This window comes from Lissotriton helveticus, chromosome 5_2, assembly GCF_964261635.1.
Source record: "Lissotriton helveticus chromosome 5_2, aLisHel1.1, whole genome shotgun sequence".
In the NCBI taxonomy this organism is placed as follows: Eukaryota; Metazoa; Chordata; class Amphibia; order Caudata; family Salamandridae; genus Lissotriton; species Lissotriton helveticus.
The window spans coordinates 3051140-3077217 of record NC_136066.1 but is presented as its reverse complement, the minus strand read 5'-3'; the positions used below and the strand labels follow the sequence as shown (position 1 = coordinate 3077217).

Genomic DNA, 26078 nt, shown 5'->3' with positions numbered 1-26078 from the left:
GAGCTGAAATAATTCAGAAAATCTCCCAGTTAAATACAAGTCCTGAAGCCTTGACAATCCCAGTAACTATCGGACCAGTAGTTCCGATGTATGGGGACCGTCAAGGGAGTCCGAAAACTCCAGTCATTACTCCAGTGATAATACCGCCTAGAGCAGAACCCTTAATTGTAGATGACCAGACAAGTGAATGTGAGTCCGAGGTCTCGCTACTGGACCTACCTACTAAACCCACAGGAAAGAGAATGCAGAAAAGGCATAACCCTTTCAACGCGAGGGAGATTCAGATGGAGTCGACTTCGGGTACTAGGAGTGTCACGTTGGTAACTCCTGAAGAAATCGAAAGATGGAGTCAAGAATTCGATAAACAACCTCCACCAACGAAACATTTAGATCTATATAAATTGAGAATAGAAATAGAAGAACTAATGGCAGGAAACGTAGGATTAGACAGGTTAAATACCTACTCTGAAGAAGAGATGCTGTTTATTTGCAAAAGTCTCACCCGAAATACCCGAGTACTTCATGAAAGATTGACAGATACTGCTGCTAGCATGGGAATAGATATCTCAAAATCGAAGCCCTTGCAGAAGCTGTATCGAGCAGATTTCTCAGACAAGGATTTAGAAAACTTGAATGTGTCGGGGAAAAAGGCCCAGGTTAAAGAACTATTGTCAGTATTGCAGAAATGGGGAGATGTGGAAAAGTGGAAAGCCAGATGGGCTAGAAAGAAAGATGAGGCCAGGTCTAAGCAGGTAACTCCCGAATTCGCTCTAAGAGAAGTTGAAAAGCCCGAACAACTATGCCCCATGCGCGAAGTGCCAGGTGGAAAATATGTACATGTTCCATGGTCCAGACAGGATATTGTATCCTTTACTAATGATTTCCCAAAATTACGAGAGAAGCCTGTGGACTGGTACAGGCAAGTGGAAAGATTTGTAAAGGTTCAAAAATGCCTGTGGAAGGATTTGGATGGGTTCTTTGACATTGTGGTCCCGGTAGATCTGTGGACCGAGTGTAAAATAGCCATAGCTTGGCCTAGTGAGGAGTACCCGAGGGACTCAGCAACAGGAGAACCCTCTATAGAAGTGATGAAAAAATATGAACAGGTAATTCAACACCTGAAACAAAAGGTGCCAGCAAAGGAAACTGATTGGACCAAGATAGATAGAACCACGCAGGAAAGGGACGAGACAGTGCACTCTTTTTATGAAAGGCTGTTGCAGGTGTTCAAAACATACAGTGGTATAGATAACATCGAGATGAAGGACATGACCCACTTCATTTACAGGTTTGTAAACGGTTTAAGACCCGAAATTTGTCAGTGGATAAAAGATAATAAAATCTGTTGGCATACAAAAAAGATGGATGAGGTCCTACGATACGCAAAGTATTGTGAGGACGAGATGGCAGAGAAGAAAAAGGCCCTAAAGGAAAAGGTGATGTGGGCACAAGTAAAGCTAGCAGAGCAGCAAGAAAAGCAACTGAGTAAATTAAATAAAATTACTCAGAACCAAGGTCCTGGGGAGGGAATGGAGGAAAGCCCCGACCCAAAATGAGTAGAGAAGAAGCCAAGAAGAAATTTCCCTGCCACCAGTGCGGAGAAATTGGACATTGGCGAGACGAGTGTCCATATTTACAAGCTGATAATGCCCAAACCCCTGATTTAATTCCACAGACGCAGAATGAAAAGCAAAGAAAGACCCAGCAGCAGGTAAAAACGATTCAAGTGCCCCGAGCACCAAAACCTATTTTTAAAGGGAAATCACCGCAGGGTGATGACGTAGAGATCTGGGGAGGCGATGAGAACAGAAATGCAGCAACTTCGCAGTACTTACTAAGTGATACTTTTTTCTGTGACGACCAGTACTGATGGGGCCTGAGAGGGGAGGACAAGGAGTGCGTACTTGGCGCCTCCTTGCCGGTAGACCAGTCAGGGCCATACATTGAAGGAAAGGTTGACGGAAACGATGTCACTTTTCTGTTGGACACTGGTGCTACCCGTTCTACTGTAAGAACAGCGGACGTCCCAAACCTACCCCTCTCGGGAGAAGCAATCCAAGTAGTGGGAGTATCTAATCAATTGATTAGTACCCCTGTTACAGAACCAATGGAGATCTCAATAGGGAACTTTAAAGAAATGCACAGATTTGTCGTTTGCGATACCAGTCCAGTGAACTTACTGGGACGTGATTTGCTGTGCAAAATGAACTGCACAATCTTTTGCACACCAAAGGGCGTCGAAATTCAGACACCAGATGAAGATGGTATCTACAAGTTAATGTTAGTAAGACCTGACTCAGAAATAAAGCGAATGACTATACAGGACTTACCTGAAGAGCTTCAACAAACAGTGAAACAAGACGTGTGGGACTTTACTGGGAAGGATGTAGGATTAATGAAAAATGTAGACCCCATACAAATAACAATGAAAGAAAATGCAGTTTACCCCAACACTAAGCCTTACAAAATGAGTGCCGAGGTGAGAGCAGGTGTTGCCATTGAAGTGCAGAAATTGCTAGAAGCAAACATCATACAGGAAGTAATGAGTAGCCCGTGTAATTCACCCATTATGGGCATTAAAAAGCCTAGTGGCAAGTACAGAGTAGTGCAGGACCTGAGAAAGGTAAACAAAATTGTGGTTCCTTGCTGTCCCATTGTCCCAAACCCAGCAGTCATCCTGTATCAGATTCCCTGGGACGCTGAATGGTTCACTGTCATAGACCTATGTCACGCATTCTTTTCGATCCCATTGCATCCAGACAGCAAATTTCTTTTCTCATTTGCTTTCAACAGTCATGTGTATGTTTGGAATAGGGTCCCCCAGGGGTACACAGAAAGCCCCTCTATCTTTAATCAGATCTTGAAAAAATGTCTTGAATCTTTAGTCTTACCTGGAAAGTCTGTTTTGGTGCAGTACATTGACGACCTATTGGTGGCATCCAAAAGTCATAGGGATTGCGTGATTGACACCATTGCCCTACTGAATCACCTAAGTGAAAAGGGACATAAAGTGGCCCCTGAGAAATTGCAATTCTGTTCAAAATCAGTAAAGTATCTGGGGCACCAGATAGAAAAAGGCATCAGAAAAGTAACCTCAGAGAGAGTCAGAATAATTCAAAATATGCAGTTACCCCGTACACAGAAAGAAATAAGAATGTTCCTCGGAGTTGTAGGTTACTGCAGGCAATGGATTGTGGGATTTGCAGTACTGGCAAAGCCTTTGATAAAAATGACAAAGAAAGGAGCAAAGGACCCAGTGGAATGGGATGATGAAAGCTTAACAGCCTTCACCCAATTGCGAAATTGTCTGTGTACAGCGCCTGCTCTAGGGATGCCTGACTATTCCAAGGAATTTGGCCTATTCTGTGACACTCGTGATAACTGTGCATTGTCAGTCCTGACACAGGAGCATGGCTTGAACAGAAGGCCCGTGGCATATTTCTCTGCCACTTTGGATCCAGTGGCTGCTGGATTACCTGGGTGTCTGAAGGCAGTAGCTGCAACTTGCACAAGTTTAGAACAAAGTGAGTCCATTATTATGGGACATCCTGTCACTGTGTATGTTCCACATGCGGTAGTGATCCTATTGACCCGCACGAAAACTCAGTACCTCACCCCTAGTCGGCTGACTAAATATGAGAGAATTCTCATGGGTGCTGCAAATATAGTCATCACCCGGTGTAATATCTTGAACCCAGCAACCCTACTCCCTGATTCAATGATAATGGAAGATATGGGAGAGAATGAGCATGACTGCATTGACCTGACAGAATTCAGTACTAAACCCCGCCCAGACATTCAAGAAACACCTTTGCCCGTACATGATGAGGAATGGTTTGTAGATGGTTCATGCATGAGGCACGAGCATGTAGGCCTAAGTGCTGCATATGCTGTGGTCACATCAAACAAAATTGAAGAAGCATCCTGTTTATTTGGAGTAAAGTCTGCACAAGTAGCCGAATTGATTGCTCTGATAAGAGCTTGCAAATTGGGAAAAGACAGAAAAATAACAGTGTATACTGATAGTCAGTACTGTTATGGGGTTGTGCATGACTTCGGCCAATTATGGCTACAAAGAGAATTCCTGACTTCATCAGGTACCCCCATTCGAAATGGAAAAGTTGCACAAGACCTTCTAGAGGCAATCCAATTACCAAAAGAATTGGCAGTGGTCAAATGCGTTGCTCATAAAAAGGGCCTTGACCATGTATCTTTGGGAAATGATTTTGCGGATCGAGTGGCATAACAATGTGCTATGGATCGCATGTCAATAAATATCAGACTGGGAGGGACTGGAAACAGCTGCCAACTTATGGTGTTTGAAGAAGTGCCTACTTGGGATGAAGTGAGAGAATGGCAGCATGCTGTGCCCTGGGAAGAGAAAGAGAAGTGGAAGGAACTTGGTTGTCGACCAAGATGTGAGGATGGTGTCATTGTGGGCCCAGATGGTATGGCTGTGTTACCCAGACACCTGCTTGCCCCTATGGTCAGATTAATACATGAAGGATCACACATTGGTAGGGATGCCATGGTCCTGGTATTTCAACAGACCTGGTACAACAAGAAGTTCAGGAAGGTAGCAGAATCCCTTTGTCAGAGATGCTTGACATGTCAGCAGTTCAACGCTGGCAAAAGAACAGTAGTTGAACTAGGGAAAATTGGGAAATCAGGGGGTCCCTTCGTGAGAGTACAGATTGACTTCATCACCATGCCCCGTTGTGAAGGAAAAAGATATGTCCTTGTCATTGTTTGCCTATTTTCAAAATGGGTGGAAGCTTACCCTACCCCACAGAATGATGCTATAACTGTAGCCAAACTACTGCTAAAAGAGTTAGTACCTAGGTTCGGGGTTCCAGTCACTATTGAATCAGATACAGGCAGCCATTTTCAGAATGAAATATTGGCTCAACTCTGCAAAGCATTTGGAATAACACAAAAGCTGCACTGTGCACATCGTCCAGAGGCTTCTGGAGTGGTAGAGCAAGTGAATGGCACCATTAAAAACAGATTGGCAAAGATGTGTGACTCTACTGGCATAAACTGGGTAAATGCCTTACCTCTCGTTCTGATGGGACTCAGAAGCATTCCAGATCGAAAAACAGGCCTGAGTCCCCATGAAATTTTGATGGGAAGAGTGATGAGACAAGCATGGGTACCAGGATACAAACTGTTAAGCATTTCTGATGATTTAGTACTTGAGTACTGCAAGCAACTGGGTGACCAAGTGCGTTCTATCTCTCGCCAGATTGGGGCAGACGCCGTCGCCAACCCGACATCTCCAGTTCACAAATTGGTTCCTGGTCACTGGGTTAAAATAAAGAAACACACTCGGTCGAATTGCCTTGAACCGAGGTGGGGACAAAAACGCCAAGTAATCCTGGTAACAACGACAGCAGTGAAGTGTGCAGGCGTTCCCAAGTGGATCCATGCCAGCCATACCCAGAAGGTGATACCAGACGAGGAGCCTGGAGCTGAAGGTTGTCCAGCTGAGGGGTCTGCAGATGTTGGTCCTGAAGTAGTTGATGACGTACAGCCGAGCACCAGTCCAGTTGAAGGTCCTATAGACGTTGGTCCGGAAGGAGCTGATGACGAGCAGCCGAGTACCAGCCAAGACGATTGGATACCCTTAATCGATCTCATCGAAGACCCAATCAGAACAAGGGAGCGACTTATTGAAGATAGAGAGTGGAATAGAGAGGTCGAGACAGGCACAGGCGAAGACCCTCAGATCGTTGAGATTCACATCAAATCTGAGGACGAAGAGGAAGGTCAGATAGGGACAGAGCAAGCGATTGACACTCCTCCATTGACTCCCGGAATCGAAAAGGGACAAACTAGAACTAGTGCGGAAGTTCGAGCAGAAGAAAATCAAGGGAGCGAAGTGCTTGAACAGGATCAGATAGAACTAGAAAAACGTGTTCAGGACACAGAAACAGAGACATTTGAAAGCCAAAATAAAAATTCACCTGAACAAGGCCAGCTTAGTAACCAGGCAGAAGAAATAGATACAAGACCTGGGACTAGTCAGACAGGAAGGGAAGAAACAGAAGTGCCACAAACAAATGAAAATAAAAGAGCATTAGAAGAAAACAAAATAACAGTGCCAGCTAAAAGGCTCAAGAAAAAGAAGCATATTGAGCCCAGATATATTAAGAGACTGAGACTAAGGATAAAAACAGTTCAAGAGAAACTTGCAGACAAAAGAAGAAGTCCACGAATTGCAGAGCAGCCTGGAGAAAGCTCCAAAAGAAGGAGTGATCGAATAAAAAGACTGAACGAAAAATACCAGGATCCTGAGTGGATCTACTTAATCTTGGGAAACTTTGAGGATCTTGATATAACTGACGAAAGTGACGAAGAACAGATTGCTGATTTGTCTACTGAAGAAGACGAGCTCACCTGAATTTCACAGAGTAAGATACCTGTGTAAAGTTACAAAGAGGGGTTGCAAAACTTCTTCTGAGCCAAAATGTCTGATTCAAGAGTGAATGGAAGGCCTAGTCGCAGTTGTTGCAAAACATGCTGCAAAGTGTGTATATGTAGTATAGTTATAGTTATATTAGTTTGGATAGGATTAACAGTTTTCATTCCTTTTATGGTTAGCAAAAATACTAACATTGACCCTACTCAGACTACTGACACTGAAGAATTTACAACACAAAGTGTAGAAAGACGTGAGAAAGCACTCAGACAGACAAAACGAGACTTAGAAGCATCAGATGAGGAAGGACTACATTACCATGGAGTTAAGAACCAGACTAATTTAAACGTTTTCGCAAATTTGTTAGTGCATTATGTAGAAACTATAGAAATAGAAGATTGCTATGTCTGCATGAAGCTACCTACTTCTGTAGCTGAAGGCGTGACTTATCATCACTTACCTTTGACCTATGGCATTTCCTGTAGCATTTTAGCCAGCTTGTTTTATAAAAGAGGACCGTTACAGTACTACTACTCTAACAATGACGTGATCTTTTCTGAACTTCCCATACGTGGAAATCTGAATCCTGTACATACCAAAAGTGACGTTACACGTTATATGGGAGAATACTTTCTGACTATAGGTACTATAGACTTAAATGAAGCACACAGAGACAACTTGACCTGTTCATTACATGAACAAGAAAAGATATTTTTAAACATGGCAGAGAAAAGAAGGGAGAGTTTCCAAAGAAAGGCTAATGACAAGAGACAGAAAACTCCTAAATGGGCTGAGAATATGGAGAGCACCTCAAGTAGTGGGGCGGGTCCTGCCTTGTTGCTGGATTTTGAAAGGAAAGGGAAACTCTGTCTTCACCGCGAAAGAACTAGTTATTATAATAACATTTTCATTGGTTCCAGTCAATGTGAGCACAATTACAAGGTAATTGGAGGTTGGGGATTCAAAAATGGGTCAGAGCCTGTGTTTCCTGGAATTTATTATATATGTGGAGACAAGGCTTATTTCAAATTGCCGGATCACTGGTATGGAAGCTGCTATTTTGGCATTGTCTTCCCGAAAATATACCATGTGAATGAAATTGCTGGAAGCAAGGAAAATACTAATGGCTTAGTGCGTAGTAAAAGAGAAAGCGTAGGTGAAATAATGGGTAGTATTTTTAGTGCACTGATACCTGGAGTGGGAGTGGTTCTGAACACTCACAGAATTTGCAAATTGTCCACAATAGTGGATGTATTGTCTACTGACACAGCTCATGGATTTCTGTTGGTCAATACCGAAATGGGTGCGATCAGATCAATGGTTTTGCAGAACAGACTTGCTCTTGACACCTTATTAGCAAAAGAGGGCGGAGTCTGCCGGATGTTGAAGGCGCAACATTGTTGCACTTACATTCCGGACAAAAGTGTACAGCTTAAAAGATATGTGAAAAACATTACTAATTTGGAAAAGGAACTTAAACCACTCGAGGTTGACAGTGCCTGGAAGAGACTGGTTGATGGTCTCTCCAATGTAGGTCATTGGTTTGCTAGCTTAGGTAAAAGCTTATTGTTTAAGGTACTGATGCCAATTGGAGTGATAGGGCTCATCATATTTCTCATAATCATCGGTTGCAAATGTCGAAAACACACAAAAAAGTACCAAGTGAATGCGAGAGGTGTGAAACGGGGTGCGGATGAACTTGAATTGGAAGAATTGAATAATCAGATTTATAAAAAGGTGACAAATTCTCACCCTACCAAAAACGAGAAAGAGAAACTGAATCGCCTGTTGGAGGAGATTGAGATGTACAAGGTGTGAAAGTTGGCATCTGTTTCCATTATTAGTGATGATAGTAAATATCATCAAAGAGGGGATTGATAGAGCAAGATTTCGCATCGCGACTTGCTCGATTCATGAACCTCAGATCTGTTGTAACCTCATAATAATCTGTACGTTGTACTAATATCTTTATTTTTGGTATACATGTGTCGTAGCGAAGCTTGCCTATGTGTTCTACTAATACAAGTAACTCTTGTCTATAACATGGCCGCCATTTCTTAAATTTGCTTCTGCGCATGCGTTAGTCACACTCACGTGACTCTACGTAGATTTAGTTGGAGGGAAAGGGTGCGCATGCGTAATAGCCACAAGATGGTAGCTCGCTGCAATAACGTGCTGAAGTTCGTGCTGTTGCTCTCGTGTTGTTATATATTGCACTAATATCTAATCGCATAGTATATTTTTATGATGATAAACGTGAAGTACGAAATTATGACATGCAATACCTTCATTTATTTCTATGTGCTAATTTGTTTTCGCTTACTTTTCATGTATCGCGGGAAATGGGGGTCTGACTGAGCCGAGAACCATCTTGAAAGTCCCTTCTGCGCATGATCATGCAGCCGGGGAAATTCAGCCTTGAACAGTGGAACTCAGCCAGCTGGCAGAGACGGGCAAGATGCTCCTGAGAAAGTGACCTGTGACCCAGCAGGACGGAGTTGACTGTACCCATATTGAAACAATTGTTAATGTTTCATTGTACTCCACTGGCATGTCTCATGAGAACCCCAAACTTGCTAGGCGGCACCTTAGAATGCAAAATAGGGCTTGCTATAGTCTGTTCTGATTGGTGTGTTAACCAAATCCTACCTTAGGACCAATCGAAATTGGGGATTCTGACATTTTGCAACATCTGGGGGGTGGTACACTGTCCCAGAACAGTATAACTAGCCTAGGTTCACCTAGGGAATTTGTCCGACTTGTCTGAATAGCTGACCTGTCACTGACCCAACGTACTCAATAGGTGACTTGATACAGAGGTGCTGCGGAGCTCTCTGTCCGAAATTTGACCATAGACTCTGAAGGTTTTACTGAACCTTAAGTGCTGGCGGACCACTTTCCTGGGGAGTTCGCTGACCCAATCGGGGTCCTGACTGATAGCTGTAGAGAGGGTGGAGCGCTGGCGTTGCTTCCGAACTGCGGGTGCTGGTCGTATCCTGGTGGTCCTGTCCTGATCCTAATCTGGTTTTCCTGTCCTGTCCTGGGGTGTCCATTCTGCACCTGCTGTCCCACTGAGGGTTATCCTTCCTTGAGGGTTTTCCTGTCCTTAACTGACCCGTGGCCAGGGTTGGTTTTCACACCAGTCTAGGTAAATATCGCTCCGAGTTCTTAAACTGCACCTTTTCTATTTTTCTGTCTTTGCTTCAATAAAGACATACCTTTGCATATGATAATTTTCCAAGCTTTTCTCACCCAACCATTGCATCTCATTAAAGTCATTTGCATTAAATTTCATAGCGTGTTCCTATGTTACCCTACCTTTTAGAAATCCTTATTTCCCATTTTGCAGTTTGAAATTTCCTGTTATGTTATGGTCTCTAATTTTCTCTCATAAAACTGACTCTGATTTATAGTGTGTTGCATTTTTCTACCCTTCCTATAGATATATAGGTTTCCCTAGTGTCTTACTCTCGAAGTATGTCCCAATGATAAAATCCTAATACATGCATAATAATTCCTAGCATTTAGTACACTCCCTTGAATTTCATTTCCGTTATTTCTGAATTTCCCTCATTATAGGGTTAGATGGTTGCCTGTATACTCTTCCTATATGGTTATGTGCTCTTCGTTATTCTCATTATAGATTGCCTCATTACTATAAACTGTATGATTGCAGAATCTGAAATCTAAGATAAACTTTTAAAACTTCCCAGTTGTCCGTGGTCATTTCATGAAATAAAATACAATAAAGTTGGGTTTGTATTTTGTTGCCTCTCTCCTGACACCCCCAGCCCTTCTGACACTCCTCCTCCTTTAGTGACACTCCCAGCCCTTCTGACTCTCCTACAGTGACATTCCATGTCTCTGTTCTGACACTCCTAGCCCTTCTAACACCATTGCTCCTGTAGTGGCACTCCCTGCCTCTCTTCTGACACAACCAACCCTTCTGACACTCCTGCCCATCTACTGACACTCCCTGACTCTCTAGTGACACTCCCTGCCCACTCCTTCCTCTGTGATGTCCCTCCCACAGGCCTGCATATCCTGTGCCCCTTCCTCTGTGATGTCACTTTCCCAGGCCTGTATATCCTACCCCACTTCCTCTCTGATGTCACTCCTTTAAGCTTGAACATCCTGGCTGCTCCTCCTCTGTGATGTCACTCCCCTCGCCCATATATGTACATCCTGTCCCCTGCCTTCCTCTGTGATGTCACTCCCCTAGTGCTGCATATCTTGTCCCCCTCCTCCCTCTGTGATGTCACTCCCCTCGCCCATATCTGTACATCCTACCCCTGCCTTCCTCTGTGATGTCACTCCTCTGTGATGTCACTCCTGCATCCCTATATATCTAGAGAGTGCCAGTGAAACACCCAGTGATGGGCAGAGAGGGATGCAGGCTGTGGAGGATTATCGGTGTCGGGTGTAAGTGGGGGGAACAATCCTTGCCGTAAGGACCTCCAATTACGGCCGATCCCCCTCCACCCTGGGCAGGGGCAGGTAGGGGCTCACCTTTGCCCCCGCTGCATTCTCTCTTTAGCCCCTTCTCAGGGCCCCAGCTTGTGTCCTGGATCTGTCGCGATATGTTGGGGGGTCCCGGAGGGGGCTTCCCAGCGTACGCCTGAGTCCTTGGGTTATGAATGGTGTGAACGACAGTGACTGGGCTGGGCCAGTATGAATGGTGTGCCTGGACAGTAGCGATGGTCAGAACCTTGACGTGGTGCTGCTGCTCACTGGTTGTAACACAACTGGTGCTAATCTGACCTTTTGTGTGCATGGAGTGCAGGTGGAGTGTCCTGGGTGGGGATCCGTGGGTCACACTCTTCCGTAGGCACCTGGAGATAAGCTGTTGTCGTGGGGTCAGAGGAGAAGACAACACAAATACTAGACACAAGGGTGCACCAGAAGGGGGTGTGGATGGACAGTGAAGGTGGTCGTCAGAAAATAGGGAGCATCAGAGGAGGGCCCTGGGGTCACAGGCATGTAGGAATTGAGATTCATGAGACCGTGTCAGGGAGAGTCAGGGAGTAATGGGTGACTAGAGAGTCAGGCAATGTCAATACAGGGGAAGGAGTGTCACTGGAGGGCCAGGGAGTGTCACTACACGACAAGGTGTGTCAGAAGGGTTGGGTGTGTCAGGAGAGAGGCAGGGAGTGTCTGAAGAGGATTAGGAAGTGTTACTAGAGAGTTGAGGTTGTCCCTATAGATGCAGGAGTGTCTGAATGGCTTGTAGTGTCAGGAGAGAGACAGAGAGTATCACTACAGGTGCAGAAATGGCTGAAGGGCACCCTCTAGTGAAACTCCCTGACTCTAGTGACACTTGTTCTCTCTCTACTGACACTCCCAGCCCATCTGACACTCCGGCTCCTACAGTGACACTCCCTGCCTCTACCTAGTGACACACTCTGACTCTAGAGTGACACTTTCTGCCCCTCTCCTGACACTCACAGCCCTTCTCACACTCCTGCAGTGACACTCCCTGCCCCTCTAGTGATACTCCTCTTTAGTGACACTCCCTGCCTATCCCCTGACACTCTCAGCCCTTCTGACACTTGTGTTCCTGTAGTGACACTTAAATGTTCTCTCCTGACACTCACCGACCTTCTCAAAGTCCTGCTTCTGTAGTGACACTCGCTGCCTCTCTCCTGACACTCCCAGGCCTTTTGACACTCCTGCTTCTGTAGTGATACTGCCTGACCCTCGAATGACACTCTCAGTCCTTCTGACATTCGTGCTCCTGTAGTGACACTCCCTGACTCTCTAGTGACACTCCCTGTGTCCCTCTCCCGACACTCTCAGCCCTTCTGGCACTTGTGTTCCTCCAGTGACACTCCCTGCCCATCTAGTGATATTCCTCACTAGTGACACTCTGACCCTCGAGTGACACTTCCTGCTTCTCTCCTGACACTCAGCTCTTCTGACACTTGTGTTCCTGTAGTGACACTCCCTGACCCTTGATTAACACTTAAATGTTCTCTCCTGACACTCACCGACCTTCTCAAAGTCCTGCTTCTGTAGTGACACTCGCTGCCTCTCTCCTGACACTCCTGCTTCTGTAGTGACACTCGCTGCCTCTCTCCTGATACACCCAGCGCTTCTGGCACTCCTCCTCCTGTAGGGTTCTCCTGTAATGACACTCCCAGCCCTTCTGACTCTCCTGCAGTAGCACTAGAAGGGCAGGGAGCATCGCTACAGGAGCAGGAGTGTCAGAATGGCTGGGTGTGTAAGCATGGAGGCAGGGAGTGTCAGGAGAAGACCAGGGAGGGGCAGAGAGTGCCAAGAGAGGGGCAACGAGTGTCACTAGAGTCAGGGAGTGTCACTAGAGCAGCAGCGGCCCATGCAGGTAAGAGCAGTGGGGTGGTGGGGCCTGGTGGGGGCATTTTCGGTAGGAACCAAAACCGGCCCTGGCACACTGCTTGGCCGGCCCCCTTGGAGGGAGGGGGGCGCAGCCAAGATGTTTGCGAGGGCCGATTTCGGCCAATTTTGTTACAGCGGGCTGATATTGCCGACCCCCGGTAACAAAAACTGCCCCACAAGGCCTCAAAACCGGCTCCCACCCTGGCGGCCCACCGGGGAAACACCCGGTGCCCGCTATGGTCATGACGATGACAAGGGAAAGTGACGATTCTCGAATCATTAGAGAGAATCTTGATTTCATTAAAGATAAACGACGCTAACATTATGCAATATACTTTTATTGCTGCCCCAACATGCAGCCCTTTAAAGAACACATTACATCATGAATAAGAAGATTGCAATCAACAGGTATCATCTGCTGCGGACAGTTAAGTATAACGTTTTTTACTCTGCTACTTAATGACCACTGTGAGACTATTTTTAAACTATTTATATTTTTAACCTAGATAACCAATTATCCCTACAACCAGCTTGTTTTTGCTTGTTTCCGCTTTTATGACTTATTAGGTAAGTTATTTCCTAAAGTCCTGTTCGTTCAATATCCTTTGAACGTGTACCCACACAAACTGTTCTCTTCCAGGATCCTGAGGGGGCTGCTGCTGTTGCTGGGCAAGAGGACCGCCACTTGGACTGTCTCCCTGCCTGGAGACCCAGTGAGCTGGCTCTGGGCCCAGCCTTGCCCCCCCTGCCTGCCTAGAAGGACTTTTGCTGGGCTTGTTGGCCCCTAGCGCCTGGGAGCGCTTTTGATTGCCTTTTGGCGCTTGAGAGCGCTTTGTTGTGACCCAGCGCTTTATAGCGCTTTATTTGCCATTTTAGCTCAGGGAGCGCTTTAAATTTCATTTAGCGCTTGGGAGCGCTCTGGGTGCTCTGGCCGGTGCCCACCAGGCATCTTTTGCCTGCGTGCTGTGTTGCTGCCCCAATCGAGTGCCCACCTCGATTCATCGTGTATTTTAAAGCAGCCGGTGCCCACCCGGCATTGCCCTTCGAAAATCACCGCCGCAGCCCAGGGGCAATAAAAACGTGGCCGGGCCGCTGCCTAGTGCGACCCGGAAGTGCCCGCCTCCCTGCTCGGGGCCGCGCTGTCATTGGCGGACACCCGAGGCAGGAAGCCAGGCAAAACCACAGAAGACGCCCGGACGAGGGCGGGACGGCGAGTCTCCCTTTCGTTTCCCCCGGTCTGGGGAAGCCTAGGAGTGTGTCAGGACTCAGGAGCAGGCCCCGGAAGTCCCGCCCCCCCCGCAGGACGAGAGAGAGAGGAGAGCCTTGAAGCCCCGTGTGGCCGCCGGTGAAAAAGGAGAGGACCGGCAGCTGCCGAGAGCCGGTAAGTGGGGGCCGGGAGAACGAGTGAAGGGAGGAGGGCGTCGGGACACGCTGTCGGTGCCCGCCCTCTCCCCTCCAGCCAGAAGATCTTTGTTGTGAGCCCTGAGAGGCTCCTGGGCCAAATTGAATCTTGAGTCCCCCCGAGAGGGACTCCGACGTCGGGGGTAATTGCCGCATTCTGTTTCGAGCCCCGAGCCTCCGGGGGCATAATTTGTTGGTTGAGCCCGAGAGGCTCCAAAGTGCCCATAATTGTTTAAGAGCCCCGAGAGGCCCAAGGCGCCCCAAGTGTTCCCGGGCCCCCCCGTGAGGGACCCCACTGCCCAGTGAGGCTCCATCTTTGTTTGTAGAGCACAAAGAGGCTCTAGGGGGCATTTCCTTTGGTTCAGAGCCTGCGAGGCTCAGGGGCATTGCTTGGTGTTTTGAGCCCTGAGAAAGGCTCACAGCCCCCATTGTTGTTTTCAGAGCCCAGAGAGGCTCAGAGGGGGTATTCTGTTGCGCAAAGAGCCCAGCGAGGCTCAAAGGGGTCTGTCATTTGTTTAGAGCCCTGAGAGGCTCAGGGGGACAGTGTAATTGTCCAGGGCCTGGGAGGCTCCCACGTTGGCCCCACCAATTTATCCCCAGCTGCACAGCACTTCATGGGCAGATGCCACGTTTAGGCCCCTGACACTGGGACACAGGGCGTCCTAGCCCTAGAGAGGTCAGTTGGCCTAGGGACAGTCACAGGTGGTGACTTATGTGAGTTTGGCGCAATTGTTCATTTTCTGCACCTCTGAATGTGTTTTTATGCGTCATGTGCCTTGTTCTTGCACCTCTGAATGTATTGTTGATGCATCATGTGTTTTCCTTCCTTACACCGCTGAATGTATGTTTATGCATCATGTGTTATGTGCTTACACCCCTACAGGTATTGTGATACTTAGGTGGTTGTTTTTCTCCTAGTGCAGGTGGTGCTAGTGAGGTCCTGGTTACCAGTAGTTACTGGTTGTGTGCCACAGTGATTTTACATCCTATGTTCTAAGTGCTATTTTTAAAAGTGTTACTTCTAAAAGTGCTGATTCCTGACAGTGGTCCAGGTGGCCCTGTCTTGTACATATCCCCTGTAAATTCTGCCCGTGCCTGTTGGCACATTGTAAAGTGTGTGTTTTTATCTAATGTGTTTTGGTGCATTACAAAGGCTATTTTTATATAACCTTGTGTGGAGTTTCCTTTGTGGTGGGTCTTGGGGGTTGTTGCTGGGGTGCGTGCGCAAATACTTAACTCACATCGCCTCCAAGTTTAGCCTTGCTGCTCGCGCCACGTTACCTAGAGGGTGAGCAGGGGTTATCTTGGCATGTAACTCCCTTGCCCTGACTTAGGAGTGGTGGTCTCTGACTGACTTTGGCGCAAGCCCTGGCCAGCCAGGGATCCCATTTCTAACATTGGCGGCAGCGGAAAGGATAAGGATTTGTGTTTGCGTTGTACCACAGTGGCAACTGGCCGTACTACAAAACTCTGCATTTTAGATTAACCACATTTTAGGGGATTGTTTTTTTTGAAGTTCCATTATTTTCTTCTCCTGAAGGTATCATTGTGTAATTGTGTCAAGTACATTTGTCCCCCGCCCTGCGCCCAGAGTCGGTACCTGTGTCACGTATGGTCAGGTTGAGGAATCAGGGGTGGTAGAAACTGCCTTACCAGTCCGAGGGGAGGGTTGTGTGTGGATGAATGGTGTGTGGCACTAGACAAGTGAGTGTGAGTTCTCTGGGGTAGAGAGCTTGCTGAATCCTTTGTGAATTGTGTACTCCTGTGTTAAGCTCAGACCCCTAGGTTCCCTGTGTAATCTTTTCACCAGAACGTCCGCCAGAATGGAGCTTGTTTTTGATTTCAATGATCTAGCCACATACGGTGTGTGGGAGCTGAGAAGGTTCTGTGAAGAGAGAGGCATAGGGACGGATCAGTCAGGCTGGTATGCACTTAGGAGATGCATGGTCAAATGGCAAGAGGATCAATGGGATCTTGAGCGCAGTGAGGAAAGGGCCCGGGCCTCACACCAGGAGGGTGGTGGGTCTGTGGGGAGCCCTGAAGATTCAGAAGAGGAGGGAGAAGATGTCAGTACCTGGATGCCAGTAGAGAGCGAAGACCCCATAGATAGGGAGTCCCTTGCTGGGTCCAGTATAGGAGGCAGCGCCTCATCCCTTTCCCTGTCCCCAGAGGAGCTGGAAGATAGGAGGAGAGAAAGGGAGCACCAGCTGGCTTTAGAAAAGCTCAGGTTAGAGCATGCCCAGGCTATGGCACAGCTGGGCATTAGAAAGCAACAGCTAGAGCCTCAGAGGGTCTTACCGCAGGAAAGGATAGAGGAGGCTGAGAGGGCCTTCACCAGAGAGAAATTACCTCTGGAGGGTAGACTATCCCCTGCGCGCAGTTTTAATTTTCTGGATTCCCCGGGGAGGGTTGAGTCCAGTGGTGGCAGATATATAGAGCCCAGTGCAAGAAGTCCCACCCCCAGTTCCCACAGTCTGGTACCTGTTTCCCCAGAGGAGGAGTATAGGTTGAAGTAGGAAACTGTCTCACCAGTCTTGGGAGGAGTTTGCAGGGGACTGTCAGTGTGCACTGATTGAGTGGTTAGAGGTACCTATGGGACCTGATTTTGAAAAACTGTTTGATCTTATTCTCAAGGAGCAGGTGCTCAGTCGTTGTTGGCCGGAGTTGCGGCAACACTTGTTGAGGTGTGAAACCATGGATCCTTGGGAGCTTGCAAGTGAAGCAGACCGCTGGGAGAGTGCCAGAGCTTCTCTAGAGTCATTAGGGAGTGACTCCAAAAGTAGTGGTTCAGGTATCTTCCAGCCCAGCCTGGTGGAAGAGGCTCAGTGTAGCCCCGCTAGGTCCCAGGATAGCGAGGAGGGTGTGGGGGCTCACTGCCTGGCTCAGTGGAGCAGGAGTGAGAGGGAGACCGAGGGTCTCCAGACGCCGGAAGCCCTGCCTCAGGACTTGGATGGTTTCTTGAGGGAACACCAGTTTGGGGACCTAGGCTGTCCTGTTGGTCCATTTGAGGAAGATCTCCTAGTGTCTAGGGAACCTGGAGCATCTGTAACTAGAGCTTCAGGGGTTCCAGTGTCCGGCAGTGCTACTCCAGGAGGGAGTGCACAGAAGTCCGAAGTGAGGAGTGATTGGGGGATGAGTTTCCCAGTGGATGCACCAGTGGACCAGGGACTAGCCAGTTGGGCTAGATCTTCTTGGGGGGACCCGGGTGGCGCCACTTCTGGTCTGGGGGATCTCCGCGCACTGTCAGGTGGACAGGGGACGTGAGATCTGCGCCAGACAGACAGTCACACAACATATGTGTCATTTGTTAGCCTCAGGGGGATGGTGTGTGAATCCCCAGAAGTCCTGGAGTGCCAGGCAATTGTTCCACCAAAGGTTTTAGACAAGAGGTTGGGAGGCCAGGTTCAGGATCAGCCTGACCTGAAGGGTAGGACGACTGTAACCAGTGTCCTGACCGGTTCTTCTTCCAGAGCAACTTCTCCAGTTGGGAGAGGGCAGACCTCTGGAAGGGGGTGCATAGGGTGGGAAAGCCCACCTCGGACCCCGGTGCAACCTGAGGGGTTAAACCCTGGGTTGGAGTGGCGTTGTAAGGATACCCATCGCAGGAGGAGGAGGAACCCTAGAAGAAGAGGTAGGGGGAGGAGAGCCTTCCCTGAGACTCCTGGTCCGCCTGAGGTTGTAGACCCTAGGCTGGAGAACCAGTGGCAGTCTAGTCCTGTCTTGCAGACAGGAAGAGTGGAGAATGGCTACTATGAACCAGGGGTTACTACCCCCCGCTCTGCGAATAGGCAAGGACCAGTGGCACCTGGGTGGCCCAGGGCCTGGTCCTGGCCGCGGACAGCTCGGGAGTACCAGTGGGGTAGTCCAGTTGGTACAGACAGTGGTTTTGTAAGGAATCCCATGGGTTCACCGTGGCGTAGAACAGGAGGGTGTCCCTGCAGTTGCGGGCCCGCGTCCGTGTTCTATTGCCCCAAGCAGGGAAGTCCATCACGGTGGTGATTGGTCTACCCTGCGTTTTGGCTGGAAGGGGGTTGTGTTGGACTTGGCCCTTTTGGCAGGTTCACCCCTAAACTTTTTGCTTTTAATGGTGACCTGGGGATGGTGATTTTTGGGTTCTGCGCACTTTCACTGTGTCCCAGTGGAAAGTGCGTGCGCACTTTGAGTGCATGTGGTGAGATAGGCCTGCCCTCCCATAGGAATGCATGGGGAATGTATGTGTCCCTGGTAGTTCCTGATGCTTGGGGTGTACAGGCTCGAGTCTGGTATGTGTGGACTCTTCTGATTAAATGCTTCGCAATGATGTATGTGGCATGATTGTGTCTTGTGCGGAAGTACTACTTCTAGACATGGCTATGCGTGAGCTGTGAGGGTGCTGGCGTGTGATTGGCTGGAACTGGCTGGGATGCCAGGCTCCAGGATGTCTGGATGGGTCTGCCCAGTGGTGAGTGCTGAAATCAGCATGCTGATGTGCGGGGAGGGCTGCACCTGGTTCCTGATGGGGCTGGGCTTTCCCCACACAATGCTGGCTCCGCCCCCTGTGGTGCGTCGAACGACCCTAGCCCTGCCAGTGAATAGAGTGAAGTGATGAGCACATCAAGGGTGCTCCAAAACCTGCTGCGACTGGTTTCTCCCCCACCCTGCACCTACAGACAAAGGAATTTATAGTATAAAAATGGGGCTGTGTCTCCACACAAACTGTTCTCTTCCAGGATCCTGAGGGGGCTGCTGCTGTTGCTGGGCAGGAGGACCGCCACTTGGACTGTCTCCCTGCCTGGAGACCCAGTGAGCTGGCTCTGGGCCCAGCCTTGCCCCCCCGCCTGCCTAGAAGGACTTTTGCTGGGCTTGTTGGCCCCTAGCGCCTGGGAGCGCTTTTGATTGCCTTTTGGCGCTTGAGAGCGCTTTGTTGTGACCCAGCGCTTAATAGCGCTTTATTTGCCATTTTAGCGCAGGGAGCGCTTTAAATTTCATTTAGCGCTTGGCAGCGCTCTGGGTGCTTTGGCCGGTGCCCACCCGGCATCTTTTGCCTGCGTGCTGTGTTGCTGCCCCAATCGAGTGCCCACCTCGATTCATCGTGTATTTTAAAGCAGCCGGTGCCCACCCAGCATTGCCCTTCGAAAATCACCGCCGCAGCCCAGGGGCATTGAAAACATGGCCGGGCCACTGCCTAGTGCGACCCGGAAGTGCCCGCCTCCCTTCTCGGGGGCGCGCTGTCATTGGCGGACACCCGAGGCAGGAAGCCAGCCAAAACTACAGAAGACGCCCGGACGAGGGCGGGACCGGCGAGTCTCCCTTCCGTTTCCCCCGGTTTGGGGAAGCCTAGGAGTGTGTCAGGAGCAGGCCCCGGAAGTCCCGCCCCCCTGCAGGACGAGAGAGTGGAGAGCCTTGAAGCCCCGTGTGGCCGCCGGTGAAAAAGGAGACGACCGGCAGCTGCCGAGAGTAGGTGAGTGGGGGCCGGAAGAACAAGTGAAGGGAGGAGGGCGTCGAGACACGCTGTCGGTGCCCGCCCTCTCCCCTCCAGCCAGAAGATCTTTGTTGTGAGCCCTGAGAGGCTCCTGGGCCAAATTGAATCTTGAGTCCCCCGAGAGGGACTCCGACGTCAGGGGTCATTGCCGCATGCTGTTTCGAGCCCCGAGGCTCTGGGGGCATAATTTGTTGGTTGAGCCCGAGAGGCTCCAAAGTGCCCACAATTGTTTAAGAGCCCCGAGAGGCCCAAGGCGCCCCAAGTGTTCCCGGGCCCCCCCGTGAGGGACCCCACCGCCCAGTGAGGCTCTAGGGGGCATTTCCTTTGGTTCAGAGCCTGTGAGGCTCAGGGGCATTGCTTGACGTTTTGAGCCCTGAGAAAGGCTCACAGCCCCCATTGTTGTTTTCAGAGCCCAGAGAGGCTCAGAGGGGGTATTCTGTTGCGCAAAGAGCCCAGCGAGGCTCAAAGGGGCCTGTCATTTGTTTAGGGCCCTGAGAGGCTCAGGGGGGCAGTGTAATTGTCCAGAGCCTGGGAGGCTCCCACGTTGGCCCCACCAATTTATCCCCAGCTGCCCAGCACTTCGTGGGCAGCTGCCACGTTTAGGCCCCTGACACTGGGACACAGGGCGTCCTAGCCCTAGAGAGGCCAGTTGGCCTAGGGACAGTCACAGGTGGTGACTTATGTGAGTTTGGCGCAATTGTTCATTTTCTGCACCTCTGAATGTGTTTTTATGCGTCATGTGCCTTGTTCTTACACCTCTGAATGTATTGTTGATGCATCATGTGTTTTCCTTCCTTACACCGCTGAATGTATGTTTATGCATCATGTGTTATGTGCTTACACCCCTACAGGTATTGTGATACTTAGGTGGTTGTTTTTCTCCTAGTGCAGGTGGTGCTAGTGAGGTCCTGGTTACCAGTAGTTACTGGTTGTGTGCTACAGTGATTTTACATCCTATGTTCTAAGTGCTAATTTTTAAAAGTGTTACTTCTAAAAGTGCTGATTCCTGATGGTGGCCCTGTCTTGTACATATCCCCTGTAAATTCTGCCCGTGCCTGTTGGCACATTGTAAAGTGTGTGTTTTTATCTAATGTGTTTTGGTGTAATACAAAGGCTATTTTTATATAACCTTGTGTGGAGTTTCCTTCGTGGTGGGTCTTGGGGGTTGTTGCTGGGTTGCGTGCGCAAATACTTAACTCACATCGCCTCCAAGTTTAGCCTTGCTGCTCGCGCCACGTTACCTAGAGAGTGAGCAGGGGTTATCTTGGTGTGTAACTCCCTTGCCCTGACTTAGGAGTGGTGGTCTCTGACTGACTTTGGCGCAAGCCCTGGCCAGCCAGGGATCCCATTTCTAACATGCGTAAACTGACTAAGTCTTTGGACATAACATAAGAAACCTCTTTCTTTATTTTGGTTAGTTTCTGGGCTGGAAGTTGTAATTGGCTTGTACTTGTTTTTACCTGGAACCCCAAGGATTCCAGGTTTTGAGTTGGGGTCATTATAGATTTTTCTATGTTGATGATTGTGAGAAGTTAGCCTGGCATATGATGTCCACTAGTTCTAGAGGGCACCTTGCACCAGTCTAATCGACCCTTACTGATGGTGGTTGTAAAGTCAACCTTATAGAAAGCTATCCTAGTGATAGCATGAACCAGCAGTCTTCAGGCTAAGACTTCAGTAGGCGAGTTAAGCAAGTTGTTTTACCATATATAATCCCTTGAATACCAAATGAAAGGACACCACGCAAGGTATATATCAAATATATATGTATTTAATCTAAACACAACCCCCCTGCACTCGTTATGAAGTCAGAGGTCAAAATACAATACAAGTCACACAGTTAATATACGATAAGTTGCACAGTATACGTTATGCCCTAGGGGCCTCACAAACCATATACTAAGAAAGTGGTATAAGTACCACGTGAGAGTTAGTAAGCAGGCCTGGGGTCTGTGGAATCGCTGGGGCTACACTAGACAACCAAAGGTTAGGAAGTAGGAGGCCCACGGGAGACACGTGCCGTGTCTAAACACAGGCGCGTTTTCCCTATTGACTTTCAATGGAGATCATAAAAAGATACCCAATACGAAAATACACCTATTAACTGCAGCTTCTAACACCCCTGCCCCTGTAGTGACACTCCTGCAGTGACACTCCATGTTTAACTCCTGACACTCCCAACTTCTAACACCCCTGCCCCTGTAGTGACACTCCCTGGCTCTCTCCTGACACTCCCAGCTTCTAACACCCCTGCCCTTGTAGTGACACTCTCTGCCCATCTAGTGGCACTCCCTGACTCTCTAGTGAGACTTCCAGCTTCTCCCTTCTGACTCTATTCATCCTGTAATGTGTCCCTCCCTCTCCTGACACTACCAGCCCTTCTGACATCCCTGCTCCTGTTGAGATACCCCCTGCTTCTCTCCTGGCATACCCAGCCCTTCTGACTCTCCCTGACTCTCTAGTAACATTTCCCCTCTCTCCTGACACACCAGCCTTTCTGATAATTCTTCTCCTGTAGTGACAGCCCCTGCCTCGCTCCTGACACTGGCAGCACTTCTGATACTCCTGCCTCCCTAGTGACACTCCCTGCCCCTTCTGACACTCCTGTAGTGACACCTCATGTCCCTCTAGTGACACACCCCATCTCTAGTGATCCCTCACCCTCTAGTGGAACACCCTGACCCTCTAGTGACACTCCCTGACCCTCTAGTGGCACTCCCTGATCCTCTAGTGACACTCCCTGACCCTCTAGTGGCACTCCCTGACCCTCTAGTGGCACTCCCTGACCCTCTAGTGACACTCCCTGACCCTCTAGTGGCACTCCCTGACCCTCTAGTGACACTCGCTGACCCTCTAGTGGCACTCCCTGACCCTCTAGTGGCACTCCCTCACCCTCTAGTGACACTCCCTGACCCTCTAGTGGCACACCCCATCTCTAGTGATCCATCACCCTCTAGTGGAACACCCTGACCCTCTAGTGACGCTCCCTGACCCTCTAGTGACGCTCCCTCACCCTCTAGTGGCACTCCCTGACCCTCTAGTGGAACACCCTCACCCTCTAGTGGCACTCCCTGACCCTCTAGTGACACTCCCTCACCCTCTAGTGGAACACCCTGACCCTCTAGTGACACTCCCTGACCCTCTAGTGACACTCCCTGACCCTCTAGTGACACTCCCTCACCCTCTAGTGGAACACCCTGACCCTCTAGTGACACTCCCTGACCCTCTAGTGACACTCCCTGACCCTCTAGTGGCACTCCCTGACCCTCTAGTGTCACTCCCTGACCCTCTAGTGACACACCCTGACCCTCTAGTGGCACTCCCTGACCCTCTAGTGGCACTCACTGACCCTCTAGTGACACTCCCTGACCCTCTAGTGACACTCCCTGACCCTCTAGTGGCACTCCCTGACCCTCTAGTGACACACCCTGACCCTCAAGTGACACTCCTGACCCTCTAGTGGCACTCCCTGACCCTCTAGTGACACTCCGTGACCCTCTAGTGACACTCCCTGACCCTCTAGTGGCACTCCCTGACCCTCTAGTGGCACTCCCTGACCCTCTAGTGACACTCCCTGACCCTCTAGTGACACACCCTGACCCTCTAGTGACACTCCTGACCCTCTAGTGACACTCCATCACCCTCTAGTGGCACTCCCTGACCCTCTAGTGGCACTCCCTGACCCTCTAGTGGCACTCACTGACCCTCTAGTGGCACTCCCTGACCCTCTAGTGACACTCCCTGACCCTCTAGTGGCACTCCCTGACCCTCTAGTGGCACTCCCTGACCCTCTAGTGGCACTCCCTGACCCTCTAGTGGCACTCACTGACCCTCTAGTGGCACTCCCTGACCCTCTAGTGACACTCCCTGACCCTCTAGTGGCACTCCCTGACCCTCTAGTGGCACTCTCTGACCCTCTAGTGGCACTCCCTGACCCTCTAGGGGTACCTATTACTCCCTTACTCTCCCTGACACTGTCTCATGAGACTCCAGTCCTACATGCCTGACACCCCAGGGCTCTCTCCCCTGATGCTCCCTATTGTCTGACATCCCACCCCTTCTACTTCACCATCTGGTCTAATATTTGAGTTATCCTGTCCTCTGACCCCACGACAATATCTTATCTCCGGGTGCCTATAGAAGAGTGTGACCTATGGATCCCCACTCAGGACACTCCACCTGCACTCCATGCACACAAAAGGCCAGATTAGCACCAGTTGTGTTACAACCAGTGCGACGGGTGGTGTCCCTCTGGGTCATCTGAAGCTCCGCCTCCAGGTGTCTACGGAACAGTGTGACCTACGGCTCCCCCCTCAGGACACTCCACCTACACTCCACGCACACAAAAGGTCAGATTAGCACCAGTTGTGTTACAACCAGTGAGCAGTAGCACCACGTCAAGGTTCTGACCATCGCTACTGTCCAGGCACACCATTCAACTGGGCGGCGATGTCCCAGCTTCATTCACTCTCATTCACCTCATTCAAAATTGGACACAAAGGCCCAGCCCATGCACTCTCGTTCACACCATTCAAACTGGACAACAAAGGCCCAGCCCAGGCACTCTCTCGTTCAAATCATTCATAACCCAAGGACTCAAGCGTATGCTGGGAAGCCCCCTCCGGGACCCCCCAACATATCGCAGCTGGTCAGCTGACGGACCCGGCTGCGGCCCGGGGAAGGGCCCAAAGAAAGACTAGTCAGCGGGGGGCCAAGGTCAGCCCTCACGCAGGGCCTTCCCAGGGCGGAGGAGAAGTGGCCGTAACGGGAGGTATTAATCTCACATTCCGCACCAGCGCTCCTCTGCAATCCGCGTCCATCACTGACCATCACTGGATGTCTCACTGGCCCTCTCTGGATATATAGGCAAGGAGGAGTGACATCACAGAGGAAGGCAGGGGACAGGAAGTACATATATGGGCGAGGAGAGTGACATCACAGAGGAGCGGCCAGGATGTTCAAGCTTAAGGGAGTGACATCACAGAGGAGGCAGGGGACAGAAAGTACATATATGGGCAAGGGGAGTGACATCACAGAGGAGCGGCCAGGATGTTCAAGCTTAGGGGAGTGACATCACAAAGGAAGGCAGGGGACAGGAAGTACATATATGGGCAAGGGGAGTGACATCACAGAGGAGGATAGGCCAGGATGTTGAAGCTTAGGGGAGTGACATCACAAAGGATGGTAGGGGACAGGAAGTACTTATATGGGCGAGGGGAGTGACATCACAGAGGATAGGCCAGGATGTTCAAGCTTAGGGGAGTGACATCACAGAGGAAGGCAGGGGACAGGAAGTACTTATATGGACGAGGGGAGTGACATCACAGAGGAGCGGCCAGGATGTTCAAGCTTAGGGGAGTGACATCACAGAGGAGGGGGTGCAGGATATGCAGGCCTGAGGCACTGACATCACAGAGGAAGGCGGGGACAGGATGTACAGTCCTAGGGGAGTGACATCACAGAGGAAGAAGGTGGCAGGATGCACATATATGGGCGAGGGGAGTGACATCACAGAAGAGTAGCAGCCAGGAAGTTCAAGCTTAAGAGAGTGACATCAGAGAGGAAGTGGGGTAGGATATACAGGCCTGGGAAAGTGACATCACAGAGGAAGGGGCACAGGATATGCAGGCCTGGGGGAGGGACATCACAGAGGAAGTGGGGTAGGATATACAGGTTTGGGGGGAGTGACATCACAGAGGAAGGAGGGGACAGGACATGCAGGCTTGGGGAGTGACATCAGAGAGGAAGGGGGACATAGGATATGTAGGCCTGGGAGAGTAATATCACAGAGCAAGAATGGGGACAGGATATGCAGTCCCGGAAGAGGGACATCACAGAGGAAGGAGTTGACAGGGAGTGTCAGTGGAGAGTCAGGGAGTGTCAGTAGAGGGGCAAGGAGTGTCACTACTAGAACAGGAGTGTCAGAAGGGCTGGGACTGTCAGAAGAGAGGCAGGGAGTGTCAGGAGAGTGGCAGGGACTGTTACTACAGGTGCAGGAGTGTCAGAAGGGCTGGTTGTGTCAGGAGAGAGGCAGGGAGTGTCACTACAGGGGCAGGGGTGTTAGAAGCTGGGAGTGTCAGGAGTTAAACATGGAGTGTCACTGCAGGAGTGTCAGAAGGGCAGGGAGTGTCAGGAGAGAGGTAGGGAGTGTCAGAAGTGCTGTGAGTCTCAGGAGAGGGGCAGGGAGTGTCGCTACTGGAGCAGGAGTGTCACTCCAGGAGCAGGAGTGTCAGAATGGCTGTGAGTGTCACTCGAGAGTCAGGGAGTTTCACTAGGGGGTGTCCTTCTGACACTCCTGCTACATTAGTGATACTCCCAGCCTCTCCCCTGACACTCCCAGCCCTTCGGACACTCTTGCTTCTGTGGTGACAGTGTCTAACTCTCCCTTGCCCTCTAGAGAAACTCTCTGCACTTCTAGTGACCCTCCTTGACTCTCTAGTG

General features: G+C 49.8%; 1 protein-coding gene across 2 annotated transcripts in view; it reads left to right on the top strand.

Annotated features, from left to right (window-relative positions):
* Positions 1–26078, top strand: part of LOC144761137 (uncharacterized) — a 332465-nt gene that overhangs the window by 252932 nt on the left and 53455 nt on the right. The window contains exon 1 of one of the 2 annotated variants that reach the window (XM_078646600.1): positions 19545–19616. The exons of the other annotated variant lie outside the window; for it this stretch is intronic. The gene's annotated coding sequence lies outside the window, so the exon portion shown is untranslated. Of the gene's footprint in view, positions 1–19544; positions 19617–26078 lie in introns of those variants that run through there. 2 annotated transcript variants of the gene reach the window in all.